We start from the raw sequence: 13,826 nt of genomic DNA on the forward strand, positions 1-13,826 counted from the left end.
AGCCTCCGCTCTTTATAACCCTGTGGGATAGCCTCCACTTTTTATGACCCTGTAGGATAGCCTCCACTCCTTATGACCCTGTAGGATAGCCATCTCTCTCGGATGACCCTGTAGCATAGTCTTCATTTCCATGTGTAAGCGGAATCTCATTATGGGGAAGCAGGGCTGTTGCACTGGCTGCTCTGCCATACGTTGTCACCCATCTAAATGTTTTGGTGGTGGTGGGTGGGGCATTGTGTAGCAGCAGAACAGGTGAAGTCCTGGGAGCAGCCTTCTGTCCCTCCTCCTGCAGCTAAACAGGATAAGGGATCCGGGACAGAGAGGACGTAAAGCCCAGGTGATGTCCTGTCTGCGCTGCCTGCTATACACCTGGACAGTCCGCTTAAAGGGCCAGCTCTGTCTTATAGTGATATATAATGAACTTCTGCAACTTCCTGCCAACGTTGTATTACAATACCTCATTGTCCACAACATCTCTGCTTGCTGTCAGTGAACTGAAAGATTCTTTGCAAAGGCTGAAAATATTTTCCTGACTGTAGACGTTTCACAGCGGAGGGTTTGTTTCTATTGTATCTGGTCTAGACAATCCTCTGTAAATTAAACAGCCCGGATGCTGGACCTATTCCAGAGAATAGAATGAGAATTTCAGGATCTCCATCGCACAATGATTCCACATAGAGGTGTGCCGGCCCTTTAATACAGAGTGCAAGCTCTTGGGTTGGATCCTCCTGTATGGTACTTGTCATCCTACATACTGACACACGGTGACGGATCTTCTGCACACATGTCACATTCTGGTGATTTCTTACCATGTCCTGGAGCTCACAGTCTGGTGTTTGCTCAGATCTCACGCCCATTAGACAAACAGCGCAGAGTTTAGTGTGCGCACCGCTGTGTCACCTATCAGGATCACCTGTCAGGATCACCTCCGTGCTGTCACATCCTCTTATCTTGCTCCAGGACATTCATCATTTACTCCTCCGAGTCCCCGACATCCGTATTTCCATTATATATGATAGGGAAAGCTGGGTGAGAACCATCATGGCCACCAGGCTGGTCAGTGACAGATCTGTATAGTTATAAGGTATGCATGCTCCTTCTTATAGAGCTGCACAGTTATACACCGTTCAGGGGCCTGGGAAAGCTGGATGACAGGTAAAGTGTATGAACCCACCATGTGCCATATACAGCTCTGCTATAAGGCACCAGGCTCCACACCCCTATAGACATGGCACTGGTCCCAGGTAGGGACTCACCTGTGATACCTATTCCCTTTTTATGGTCTGTATAAAATCTCCAGGGACTGAAGGGTTAAGGTGACTAAACAAAGACAGAGCCCTGAGGTTGGATTAACCCCTGAGGGGACGGTGCCTGCCAGGAGCTCCACGTCTCACAATGCCTTTTCTGCACCACAGGTGACCGGGGCAGCAGGCGACACCTGAGGCTGAAAAGTGACAGTACCCGGGACTACGCTGGACTCTGAGCCATTTCTGCACAGTGCTGGACTCTCTATACACAGGCAGGAGGGCATGGTGCTCCTCCAAGGTCACAGGACCACAGGACACTGAAGTATCCCAGGAGACAAGGAGAAGTGAGACACAATGGGACCGCGGGGAGTGGGGAAGACTCTGTCCGTGCTCCTATGCCAGGTAAGAGAAGGTGTAGCTGGGTTATACCCACCATGGGCAGTGTGTGACATCCTTAGGGCATTGTCATCTATCATCTTCAGTTCACTCTCATCTCCAGTTTGTTGCCATCTATCATCTTCAGAACACTGTCATCTCTCATCTTCAGTTCGCTGTCATCCATCATGTTCAGTTCGTTGTCATCCATTATCTTCAGTTCGTTGTCATCCATTATGTTCAGTTCGTTGTCATCTATCATGTTCAGTTTGTTGTCATCTATCATCTTCAGTTCGTTGTCAACTATCATCTTCAGGGCATTGTCATCTATCATCTTCAGATTGCTGTCATCTATCATGTTCAGTTCGTTGTCATCTATCATGTTCAGTTCGTTGTCATCTATCATGTTCAGTTAGTTGTCATCTATCATGTTCAAGGCATTGTCATCCATCATGTTGAGTTCGTTGTCATCCATCATGTTCAGTTCGTTGTCATCCATTATGTTCAGTTCGTTGTCATCCATCATGTTTAGTTCGTTGTCATGTATCATCTTCAGTTCGTTGTCATCTATCATCTTCAGGGCATTGTCATCTATCATCTTCAGATTGCTGTCATCTATCATGTTCAGTTAGTTGTCATCTATCATATTCAGTTCGTTGTCATCTATCATGTTCAGTTCGTTGTCATTTATCATCTTCAGTTCGCTGTCATTTATCATCTTCAGTTCATTGTCTTCTATCATCTTCAGTTTGCTTTTACCTATCAGCCTAACGTTCTAGGTTCATGGAGGTCGCTCACTCTGATGAGGGTGATATTGGAACTGACTCTGTTACATTGTCTTGCAGTGCTGTTGGATGCAAATGGTGGCATCTCATATGGGCAGATCCTTCATTGACTTCCTGCACCCCCCACAAACGGTGTCTAAGAGCCCGGTCCTGGTGGTTTTCTATCCACGTTGACATTTTAGCTTCTTCTCTGACAAAGTCCATGGTTGGCATCTATAAAAGGCGATGGACTTGCAGTCCCGATGACACGGAGTCAGCCCGAGAGATCCAGGTGGACTTCCCTGACCAGATGGTCTACAGAGAGGACTACTTCTTAAGGCGGCCTATCCAGGTGACAGATGTCCTGCTACGGGCCTGGATCACAGACTATCCCATTGATGTGAACAGACCAGACAGGTACTCGTACAGTGAAGGGGTGGTCAGAACATCTCATACCATGAAGGTCCTACCACTCTATAGCCGACCCTACAAGGACCCCCCGAGGAGCCTGCGCTGGGACCAGGACCTTCTTTGGAACCTCACAAAGGATCAAATAATACAGTGCCCCGAGGAACAAGGTGAGGGACATCACTGCCCATATAATGTATGGATGGTCCTACACAGGGACCAGAGGAGCAAGGTGAAGGACATCCCTACCCCATATAACGTATGGACGGTCCTTTACAGGGACCAGAGGAACAAGGTGGGGGACATCACTATCCCATATAATATATAGACGGTCCTTTACAGGGACCAGAGGAACAAGGTGAGGGACATCCCTACCCCATATAATGTAAGGACAGTCCTATACTGGGAGCAGAGGAGCAAGGTGAGGGAGATCACTACCCCATATAATGTATGGACAGTCCTATACAGGGAGCAGAGGAGCAAGGTGAGGGAGATCACTACCCCATATAATGTATGGACAGTCCTATACAGGGAGCAGAGGAGCAAGGTGAGGGAGATCACTACCCAATATAATGTATGGATGGTCCTATACAGGGAGCAGAGGAGCAAGGTGAGGGACATCCCTACCCCATATAATGTAAGGGCAGTCCTATACAGGGAGCAGATGAGGGACATCCCTACCCCATATAATGTAAGGGCAGTCCTATACAGGGAGCAGAAGAGCAAGGTGAGGGAGATCACTACCCCATATAATGTATGGACAGTCCTATACAGGGACCAGAGGATCAAGGTAAGGGACATCAATTCCACATATAATGTATAGACGGTCCTATAAAGGAAGCAGAGTAGCAAGGTGAGGGATATCACTACCCAATATAATGTATGGACAGTCCTATACAAGGAGCAAAGGAGCAAGGTAAATCAGACAACAGGGAGTCGAGGTGTAACAGTGACTTCACTTGAACTTGAGGTACATATCATACAGTCTCTCTCTCTCTGATATCTTTCAATATGGCCGCTGGCCACAGATGGGTCACTGTGAGATTTGTGTGGTAAAATGGAGTCGCCTCTTTGTATATTGGCAGTGAACCACAATCCAGTGGGATGGGAGTCTCACAGGGTATCTGGACCATAAACCACAGGTATCAGATGCCAGAAGAACTAAGGTGATGTGGATGAATTATCCCTCAGTGTGAACAGTACCTGGTAGAGTGAAGCTGATCGCATCCCTCTCTGGTCAATAATAAGAAGAGATAAGCTTACATCTCCCATCTGTGGCACTGTGTCAGTCCTATATAATCACCTCACAGCTTGTGGTCCCTCTGCTGATGATGGGTGACACTGTCTCAGTCCTATATAATCACCTCACAGCTTGTGGTCCCTCTCCTGATGATGGGTGACACTGTCTCAGTCCTATATAATCACCTCACAGCTTGTGGTCCCTCTGCTGATGATCTGTGACACTGTCTCAGTCCTATATAATAACCTCACAGCTTGTGGTCCCTCTGCTGATAATCTGTGACACTGTCTAATGGTGCGTTTACACAGGCAGATTTATCTGACAGATTTTGAAAGCCAAAACCAGGAATGGATTTGAAAAGAGGAGAAATCTCAATCCTTCCTTTATGACCCGTTCCCTGTTTATGGTCTGTTCCTGGCTTTGGCTTCAAAAATCTGTCAGATAAATCTGCCTGTGTAAACGCACCATAAGTCCTGTATAATCACTTCACAGCTTGTGGTCCCTCTGATGATGATGGGTGGCACTGTCTCAGTCCTATATAATCACCTCACAGCTTGTGGTCCCTCTGCTGATGATGGGTGGCACTGTCTCAGTCCTATATAATTACCTCACAGCTTGTGGTCCCTCTGCTGAAGATGGGTGGCACTGTCTCAGTCCTATATAATTACCTCACAGCTTGTGGTCCCTCTGCTGATGATCTGTGGCACTGTCTCAGTCCTATATAATCACCTCACAGCTTGTGGTCCTTCTGCTGATGGTGGGGGGCACTGTCTCAGTCCTATATAATAACCTCACAGCTTGTGGTCCCTCTGCTGATGATCTGTCACACTGTCTCAGTCCTATATAATGACCTCACAGCTTGTGGTCCCTCTGCTGATGATGGGTGACACTGTCTCAGTCCTATATAATCACCTCACAGCTTGTGGTCCCTCTGATGATGGGTGGCACTGTCTCAGTCCTATATAATCACCTCACAGCTGGCGGTCCCTCTGCTGATGATGGGTGGCACTGTCTCAGTCCTATATAATCACCTCACAGCTGGCGGTCCCTCTGCTGATGACGGGGGACACTGTCTTAGTCCTATATAATCACCTCACAGCTTGTTGTCCCTCTCCTGATGATGGGTGACACTGTCTCGGTCCTATATAATCACCTCACAGCTTGTGGTCCCTCTGCTGATGATGGGTGGCACTGTCTCAGTCCTATATAATAACCTCACAGCTTGTGGTCCCTCTGCAGATGGGTGACACTGTCTCAGTCCTATATAATCACCTCACAGCTTGTGGTCCCTCTGCTGATGATGGGTGACACTGTCTCAGTCCTATATAATCACCTCACAGCTGGCGGTCCCTCTCCTGATGATCTGTCACACTGTCTCAGTCCTATATAATTACCTCACAGCTTGTGGTCCCTCTGATGATGGGTGACACTGTCTCAGTCCTATATAATCACCTCACAGCTTGTGGTCCCTCTGCTGATGATGGGTGACACTGTCTCAGTCCTATATAATCACCTCACAGCTTGTGGTCCCTCTGCTGATGATCTGTGGCACTCAGTCCTATATAATCACCTCACAGCTGGTGGTCCCTCTGCTGATGATCTGTCACACTGTCTCAGTCCTATATAATGACCTCACAGCTTGTGGTCCCTCTGCTGATGATGGGTGACACTGTCTCAGTCCTATATAATCACCTCACAGCTGGTGGTCCCTCTGATGATGGGTGACACTGTCTCAGTCCTATATAATCACCTCACAGCTTGTGGTCCCTCTGCTGATGATGGGTGACACTGTCTCAGTCCTATATAATCACCTCACAGCTTGTGGTCCCTCTGCTGATGATCTGTGGCACTCAGTCCTATATAATCACCTCACAGCTGGTGGTCCCTCTGCTGATGATCTGTCACACTGTCTCAGTCCTATATAATGACCTCACAGCTTGTGGTCCCTCTGCTGATGATGGGTGACACTGTCTCAGTCCTGCATAATCACCTCACAGCTTGTGGTCCCTCTGCTGATGATGGGTGGCACTGTCTCAGTCCTATATAATAACCTCACAGCTTGTGGTCCCTCTGCTGATGATGGGTGGCACTGTCTCAGTCCTATATAATAACCTCACAGCTTGTGGTCCCTCTGCTGATAATCTGTGACACTGTCTCAGTCCTGTATAATCACCTCACAGCTTGTGGTCCCTCTGCTGATGATGGGTGGCACTGTCTCAGTCCTATATAATCACCTCACAGCTGGTGGTCCCTCTGCTGATGATGGGTGACACTGTCTCAGTCCTATATCATCACCTCACAGCTTGTGGTCCCTCTGCTGATGATGGGTGACACTGTCTCAGTCCTATATAATCACCTCACAGCTGGTGGTCCCTCTGATGATGGGTGACACTGTCTCAGTCCTATATAATCACCTCACAGCTTGTGGTCCCTCTGCAGATGGGTGACACTGTCTCAGTCCTATATAATCACCTCACAGCTTGTGGTCCCTCTGCTGATGATGGGTGACACTGTCTCAGTCCTATATAATCACCTCACAGCTGGTGGTCCCTCTGATGATGGGTGACACTGTCTCAGTCCTATATAATCACCTCACAGCTTGTGGTCCCTTTGCTGATGATGGGTGACACTGTCTCAGTCCTGTATAATCACCTCACAGCTTGTGGTCCCTTTGCTGATGATGGGTGACACTGTCTCAGTCCTATATAATCACCTCACAGCTGGCGGTCCCTCTGCTGATGATGGGGGACACTGTCTTAGTCCTATATAATCACCTCACAGCTGGCGGTCCCTCTGCTGATGATGGGTGACACTGTCTCAGTCCTATATAATCACCTTACAGCTGGTGGTCCCTCTGCTGATGATCTGTCACACTGTCTCAGTCCTATATAATTACCTCACAGCTTGTTGTCCCTCTGCTGATGATGGGTGGCACTGTCTCGGTCCTATATAATCACCTCACAGCTTGTGGTCCCTCTCCTGATGATGGGTGACACTGTCTCAGTCCTATATAATCACCTCACAGCTTGTGGTCCCTCTGATGATGGGTGACACTGTCTCAGTCCTATATAATCACCTCACAGCTTGTGGTCCCTCTGATGATGGGTGACACTGTCTCAGTCCTATATAATCACCTCACAGCTGTTGGTCCCTCTGCTGATGATCTGTCACACTGTCTCAGTCCTATATAATGACCTCACAGCTTGTGGTCCCTCTGCTGATGATGGGTGACACTGTCTCAGTCCTATATAATAACCTCACAGCTTGTGGTCCCTCTGCAGATGGGTGACACTGTCTCAGTCCTATATAATCACCTCACAGCTTATGGTCCCTCTGCTGATGATGGGTGACACTGTCTCAGTCCTATATAATCACCTCACAGCTTGTGGTCCCTCTCCTGATGATGGGTGACACTGTCTCAGTCCTGTATAATCACCTCACAGCTTGTGGTCCCTCTGATGATGGGTGACACTGTCTCAGTCCTATATAATCACCTCACAGCTTGTGGTCCCTCTGATGATGGGTGACACTGTCTCAGTCCTATATAATCACCTCACAGCTGTTGGTCCCTCTGCTGATGATCTGTCACACTGTCTCAGTCCTATATAATGACCTCACAGCTTGTGGTCCCTCTGCTGATGATGGGTGACACTGTCTCAGTCCTATATAATAACCTCACAGCTTGTGGTCCCTCTGCAGATGGGTGACACTGTCTCAGTCCTATATAATCACCTCACAGCTTATGGTCCCTCTGCTGATGATGGGTGACACTGTCTCAGTCCTATATAATCACCTCACAGCTTGTGGTCCCTCTGCTGATGATGGGTGACACTGTCTCAGTCCTATATAATCACCTCACAGCTGGTGGTCCCTCTGATGATGGGTGACACTGTCTCAGTCCTATATAATCACCTCACAGCTGGCGGTCCCTCTGCTGATGATGGGGGACACTGTCTTAGTCCTATATAATCACCTCACAGCTGGTGGTCCCTCTGATGATGATCTGTGGCACTCAGTCCTGTATAATCACCTCACAGCTGGTGGTCCCTCTGCTGATGATCTGTCACACTGTCTCAGTCCTATATAATCACCTCACAGCTTGTTGTCCCTCTGCTGATGATGGGTGGCACTGTCTCGGTCCTATATAATCACCTCACAGCTGGTGATTCCTCTCCTGATGATGGGTGACACTGTCTCAGTCCTATATAATGACCTCACAGCTCGCGGTCCCTCTCCTGATGATGGGTGACACTGTCTCAGTCCTATATAATCACCTCACAGCTTGTGGTCCCTCTCCTGATGATGGATGACACTGTCTCAGTCCTATATAATCACCTCACAGCTGGTGGTCCCTCTGCTGATGATGGGTGACACTGTCTCAGTCCTATATAATCACCTCACAGCTTGTGGTCCCTCTGCTGATGATGGGTGACACTGTCTCAGTCCTGTATAATGACCTCACAGCTTGTGGTCCCTCTGCTGATGATGGGTGACACTGTCTCAGTCCTATATAATGACCTCACAGCTCGCGGTCCCTCTCCTGATGATGGGTGACACTGTCTCAGTCCTATATAATCACCTCACAGCTTGTGGTCCCTCTCCTGATGATGGATGACACTGTCTCAGTCCTATATAATCACCTCACAGCTGGTGGTCCCTCTGCTGATGATGGGTGACACTGTCTCAGTCCTATATAATCACCTCACAGCTGGTGGTCCCTCTGATGATGGGTGACACTGTCTCAGTCCTATATAATCACCTCACAGCTTGTGGTCCCTCTGCTGATGATGGGTGACACTGTCTCAGTCCTGTATAATGACCTCACAGCTTGTGGTCCCTCTGCTGATGATGGGTGACACTGTCTCAGTCCTATAAAATCACCTCACAGCTGGTGGTCCCTCTGCTAATGATCTGTGGCACTGTCTCAGTCCTATATAATCACCTCACAGCTGGCGGTCCCTCTCCTGATGATGGGTGACACTGTCTCAGTCCTATATAATCACCTCACAGCTTGTGGTCCCTCTGCTGATGATCTGTCACACTGTCTCAGTCCTATATAATCACCTCACAGCTGGCGGTCCCTATGCTGATGATGGGTGACACTGTCTCAGTCCTATATAATCACCTCACAGCTTGTGGTCCCTCTGCTGATGATGGGTGACACTGTCTCAGTCCTATATAATCACCTCACAGCTTGTGGTCCTTCTGCTGATGATGGGTGGCACTGTCTCAGTCCTATATAATCACCTCACAGCTTGTGGTCCCTCTGCTGATGATCTGTCACACTGTCTCAGTCCTATATAATCACCTCACAGCTTGTGGTCCCTCTTCTGATGATGGGTGACACTGTCTCAGTCCTATATAATCACCTCACAGCTCGCGGTCCCTCTTCTGATGATGGGTGACACTGTCTCAGTCCTATATAATCACCTCACAGCTCGCGGTCCCTCTTCTGATGACCTGTCACACTGTCTCAGTCCTATATAATCACCTCACAGCTTGTGGTCCCTCTGCTGATGATCTGTCACACTGTCTCAGTCCTATATAATGACCTCACAGCTCGCGGTCCCTCTGCTGATGATCTGTGGCACTGTCTCAGTCCTGTATAATTACCTCACAGCTTGTGGTCCCTATGCTGATGATGGGTGACACTGTCTCAGTCCTATATAATCCCCTCACAGCTTGTGGTCCCTCTGCTGATGATGGGTGACACTGTCTCAGTCCTATATAATCACCTCACAGCTGGTGGTCCCTCTGCTGATGATCTGTCACACTGTCTCAGTCCTATATAATCACCTCACAGCTTGTGGTCCCTCTGCTGATGATGGGTGACACTGTCTCAGTCCTATATAATTACCTCACAGCTTGTGGTCCCTCTGCTGATGATCTGTCACACTTTCTCAGTCCTATATAATTACCTCACAGCTTGTTGTCCCTCTGCTGATGATGGGTGGCACTGTCTCAGTCCTATATAATTACCTCACAGCTTGTGGTCCCTCTGCTGATGATCTGTCACACTTTCTCAGTCCTATATAATTACCTCACAGCTTGTTGTCCCTCTGCTGATGATGGGTGGCACTGTCTCAGTCCTATATAATTACCTCACAGCTTGTGGTCCCTCTGCTGATGATCTGTCACACTTTCTCAGTCCTATATAATCACCTCACAGCTTGTGGTCCCTCTGCTGATGATCTGTCACACTTTCTCAGTCCTATATAATTACCTCACAGCTTGTGGTCCCTCTGCTGATGATCTGTCACACTGTCTCAGTCCTATATAATTACCTCACAGCTTGTGGTCCCTCTGCTGCCTCCTCACTGCTCAGACTGTGACAGAGATTGCACAGCAGCCACTGACAACTAACTTTCCTGTCACAGCCTGGTTTCCATGGAGAGCTGATTAACATGACTCCGCCCCTTACTGGAACCTTCCACCCAGCTAGAGGCAGTTCCCTTAGGAGACTGCTGGTGGCGCTGTTTGTGTGTATTACTGGAGAACAGATGCCAATCTAAGCCCAGCCACTTCCTCTAAACTCCAGCACAGGGTCCTATGGGGATCAGACAACCTGGGGTGGCGGCCATCACCTACCTCCCCTCCAGGTGGAGTATATACAGCCTATAGGGGAGTATACATAGCCTATAGGTGGAGTATATACAGCCTATAGGGGGAGTATACACAGTCTATAAGGGGAGTATACACAGCCTATAGGTGGAGTATACACAGCCTATAGGGGGAGTATACACAGCCTATAGGTGGAGTATACACAGCCTATAGGGGGAGTATACACAGCCTATAGGGGGAGTATACACAGCCTATAGGGGGAGTATACACAGCCTATAGGGGGAGTATACACAGCCTATAGGGGGAGTATACACAGCCTATAGGGGGAGTATATACAGCCTATAGGGGGAGTATACACAGTCTATAAGGGGAGTATACACAGCCTATAGGGGGGAGTATACACAGCCTATAGGGGGAGTATACACAGCCTATAGGTGGAGTATACACAGTCTATAGGGGGAGTATACACAGCCTATAGGTGGAGTATATACAGCCTATAGGGGGAGTATACACAGCCTATAGGGGGAGTATACACAGTCTATAGGTGGAGTATATACAGCCTATAGGGGGAGTATACACAGCCTATAGGTGGAGTATACACAGTATATAGGGGGAGTATACACAGCCTATAGGGGGAGTATACACAGTCTATAGGGGGAGTATACACAGCCGATAGGGGGAGTATATACAGCCTATAGGGGGAGTATACACAGCCTATAGGGGGAGTATACACAGCCTATAGGGGGAGTATACACAGCCTATAGGGGGAGTATACACAGTCTATTGGGGGAGTATATACAGCCTATAGGGGGAATATACACAGCCTATAGGTGAATTATATACAGTCTATAGGGGGAGTATACACAGTCTATAAGGGGAGTATACACAGCCTATAGGGGGAGTATACACAGTCTATAGGGGGAGTATACACAGCCTATAGGGGGAGTATACACAGCCTATTGGGGGAGTATATACAGCCTATAGGGGGAATATACACAGCCTATAGGTGAATTATATACAGTCTATAGGGGGAGTATACACAGCCTATAGGGGGAGTATACACAGCCTATAGGGGGAATATACACAGCCTATAGGGGGAGTATACACAGCCTATTGGGGGAGTATACACAGCCTATAGGGGGAGTATACACAGCCTATTGGGGGAGTATACACAGCCTATAGGGGGAGTATACACAGCCTATAGGGGGAGTATACACAGCCTATAGGGGGAGTATATACAGCCTATAGGGGGAGTATACACAGCCTATAGGGGGAGTATACACAGTCTATAGGGGGAGTATACACAGTCTATAGGGGGAGTATACACAGCCTATAGGGGGAGTATACACAGCCTATAGGGGGAGTATACACAGTCTATAGGGGGAGTATACACAGTCTATAGGGGGAGTATACACAGCCTATAGGGGGAGTATACACAGCCTATAGGTGGAGTATACACAGCCTATAGGGGGAGTATACACAGTCTATAGGGGGAGTATACACAGCCTATAGGGGGCATATACACAGTCTATAGGGGGAGTATACACAGTCTATAGGGGGAGTATACACAGCCTATAGGGGGAGTATACACAGTCTATAGGGGGAGTATACACAGCCTATAGGGGGAGTATACACAGCCTATAGGTGGAGTATACACAGCCTCTAGGGGGAGTATACACAGCCTATAGGGGGAGTATACACAGCCTATAGGGGGAGTATATACAGCCTATAGGGGGAGTATACACAGCCTATAGGGGGAGTATGCACAGTCTATAGGTGGAGTATATACAGCCTATAGGGGGAGTATACACAGCCTATAGGGGAGTATACACAGTCTATAGGTGGAGTATACACAGCCTATAGGGGGAGTATACACAGTCTATAGGGGGAGTATATACAGCCTATAGGGGGAGTATACACAGCCTATAGGGGGAGTATGCACAGCTATAGGGGGAGTATACACAGCCTATAGGGGGAGTATGCACAGCCTATAGGTGAAGTATATACAGCCTATTGGGGAGTATACACAGCTATAGGGGGAGTATACACAGTCTATAGGGGGAGTATATACAGCCTATAGGGGGGGTATACACAGTCTATAGGGGGAGTATATACAGCCTATAGGGGGGGTATACACAGCCTATAGGGGGAGTATACACAGCCTATAGGGGGAGTATATACAGCCTATAGGGGGAGTATATACAGCCTATAGGGGGAGTATACACAGCCTATAGGGGGAGTATACACAGCCTATAGGGGGAGTATATACAGCCTATAGGGGGAGTATACACAGCCTATAGGTGGAGTATACACAGCCTATAGGGGGAGTATACACAGCCTATAGGGGGAGTATACACAGCCTATAGGTGGAGTATACAGAGCCTATAGGGGGAGTATACACAGTCTATAGGGGGAGTATACACAGCCTATAGGTGGAGTATACACAGTCTATAGGGGGAGTATACACAGCCTATAGGGGGAGTATGCACAGTCTATAGGGGGAGTATACACAGCCTATAGGGGGCATATACACAGTCTATAGGGGGAGTATACACAGCCTATAGGGGGAGTATACACAGCCTATAGGGGGCATATACATAGTCTTTAGGGGGAGTGTACACAGTCTATAGGGGGAGTATACACAGCCTATAGGGGGAGTATACACAGTCTATAGGGGGAGTATACACAGCCTATAGGGGGAGTATACACAGCCTATAGGGGGAGTATACACAGCCTATAGGGGGAGTATACACAGCCTATAGAGGGAGTATACACAGCCTATAGGGGGAGTATATACAGCCTATAGGGGGAGTATGCACAGCCTATAGGGGAGTATACACAGCCTATAGGGGGAGTATACACAGGCTATAGGGGGAGTATGCACAGCCTATAGGGGGAGTATACACAGCCTATAGGGGGGGTATACACAGTCTATAGGGGGAGTATATACAGCCTATAGGGGGGGTATACACAGCCTATAGGGGGAGTATACACAGCCTATAGGGGGAGTATATACAGCCTATAGGGGGAGTATATACAGCCTATAGGGGGAGTATACACAGCCTATAGGGGGAGTATACACAGCCTATAGGGGGAGTATATACAGCCTATAGGGGGAGTATACACAGCCTATAGGTGGAGTATACACAGCCTATAGGGGGAGTATACACAGCCTATAGGGGGAGTATACACAGCCTATAGGTGGAGTATACAGAGCCTATAGGGGGAGTA

The 13,826-nt window shown here is 48.3% G+C and overlaps 1 pseudogene; it reads left to right on the forward strand.

The window, feature by feature from the left end:
- Nucleotides 1-932: 932 nt before the first annotated feature.
- LOC138792212 (protein sel-1 homolog 3-like) overlaps nucleotides 933-13,826 on the forward strand; it is a 47,030-nt pseudogene continuing 34,136 nt past the window's right edge.

This window comes from Dendropsophus ebraccatus, chromosome 5 (assembly GCF_027789765.1).
Source record: "Dendropsophus ebraccatus isolate aDenEbr1 chromosome 5, aDenEbr1.pat, whole genome shotgun sequence".
Lineage (NCBI taxonomy): Eukaryota > Metazoa > Chordata > Amphibia > Anura > Hylidae > Dendropsophus > Dendropsophus ebraccatus.